Source organism: Elephantulus edwardii, unplaced genomic scaffold (assembly GCF_000299155.1).
Source record: "Elephantulus edwardii isolate Elephantulus edwardi_28Jun2011 unplaced genomic scaffold, EleEdw1.0 scaffold00016, whole genome shotgun sequence".
Lineage (NCBI taxonomy): Eukaryota > Metazoa > Chordata > Mammalia > Macroscelidea > Macroscelididae > Elephantulus > Elephantulus edwardii.
The window spans coordinates 5,422,596-5,424,566 of record NW_006399766.1 but is presented as its reverse complement, the minus strand read 5'-3'; the positions used below and the strand labels follow the sequence as shown (position 1 = coordinate 5,424,566).

The window sequence follows — 1,971 nt, the reverse complement described above, 5'->3', positions numbered from 1 at the left end:
GAGTTTGGAATTTGATGAACCTAAGAACTAAACAGGAGATGCAACTTGATTATAGTTGTTTGCATTTATACAAACTGAAGGCCTCTTTTTATAATATACTTTGAAAAGTTCCGTGAGTTTCTTTGGAAGGACAACTGCTTTATAACCATATGCTATTAGGAAGGATTATAGGTTCTTTGGACACAACACAAAGATACATAGATGAAAATCAGACTTATTACATAGAGCTCAAAACTAGAAAAGGCTACTGGGAAAGGGTTTGTACTTAAGAGTAACAGGAAGCTCTGGTGGCCTAAAGGTAAGAAGTTGCATTACAATTTCAAAGTCAGTTTGAATTCACCAGCTGCCCCAAAGAAGGATAGGTGATCTCCTGTCATGTGATTGACTGCTTTTGAAAACTCACCGGAGGGTCAGCTATAAATTAGTTCTGATTTGATGACACACAAGAACAAGAATTATAGAAGAGTATTTATATAAGACAAATGGAATAAAGTTATCTCATTTTCATAGGCTTCCCTGGGATTGGATTTTTATAATAATTCCACAGGCTCTGAGGCATAGTGGCCATCTCTAGTTGTTTAATATTTGGTCCCTGGGTAATTATAGAAGTGTACAGTGGCTCTTGACTACATGAGTCAAATAAAGGAAGTACCTGAAGTGTGGACTCAGTGACTTGTTCAACAATGAACAGACCTGTGACCAGAGCTTTTCAACTGTATCAAAACAGCTTTTGTGAAATATGATATTACAACCTAGACCACAACATTCAGTGATGCCAAGAACATCACTACAGCCGACTGTGGGGGGCGTGGGGCCGGGGCAGGGGTGGTTGGAGAAGACTTGTCTGAACAGTATGAGTGAGGGAAGGTAGAACGGGAAAGGCTTTGGGCCACTTTGGACTGCAGGTGGGTTCGAGGGGCTGGCAGGCTGGAGTCTCGGGTCCAGGCCAAGGGACTGACCCGCAGTTGGTATCCCTCCAAACCCGCAGCACGGCCCATCCTGTCCTCGCCATGAGGCCGCAGCAGGCGCCGGTGTCCGGGAAGGTCTTCATTCAGCGAGACTACAGCACCGGCACTCGCTGTCAGTTCCAGACTAAGTTCCCCGAGGAGCTGGAGAATCGGATGGATAGACAACAGTTTGAAGAAACAGCTCAAACTCTAAAAAACCTTTATGCAGAAGCAGAGAAGCTTGGGGGCCAATCATATCTTGAAGGCTGTTTGGCTTGTTTAACTGTGTATACTATCTTTTTATGCATGGAAACTCATTATGAGAAGATTCTGAAGAAAGTCTCCAAATACATTCAAGAGCAGAATGAGAAGATATATGCTCCCCAAGGCCTCCTCTTGACAGATTCCATTGAGTGAGGACTTTGAGTTATTGAAATTACCATTTATGAAGACAGAGGCATGAGCAGTGGAAGATAAACCTTAGAATTAAAGATCCCGCTTCAAGCTGGGACCCTCATCTATCCACTGGCTGACCGCAGAGTGTCCCCTACAGAGCATCATTCCTTTGTATCTGCTGCCAGAGCCATGGTGCCATTACTCCAAGGACTAACTTTCTAAAATTCCACACCCGGGGTGACCTCTAGCCACTCAGCATCCACTTTGTGTCTCTAATTTGTGTAGGATTCTGTAATCTTTTGGTTAGTTTCTGAGAAAACACAATAAAACATTTCACTTTTTTATTCAAAGCTGTTTGATAAAATACGCAGTTGGTCAGCCCACTGCAAAATTATTTTTTATCTGCCACCATTGGATTCCCTTTGTTCTGTGGGCCCGATTCTCAGATGGCTTTAAACTTTAACAAGTCTTATTTTAGTCAGTGTTCACTCTTACTCCCTCTATTAAATAAGACGCTATTTCCCCCAGGGTTTTTGGTGAGGGGTATGCTTTATCCATAATTTTGCTAATACATCTCTCAGATCTCAAGGAACTACCAGTTTGCCATGACTCAGATCTTAAGAAGATC

The 1,971-nt window shown here is 42.7% G+C and overlaps 1 pseudogene; it reads left to right on the top strand.

Annotated features, from left to right (window-relative positions):
- The first annotated feature begins 1,004 nt into the window (after nucleotides 1-1,004).
- Nucleotides 1,005-1,424, top strand: LOC102851463 (annotated as a pseudogene).
- Nucleotides 1,425-1,971: the final 547 nt, after the last annotated feature.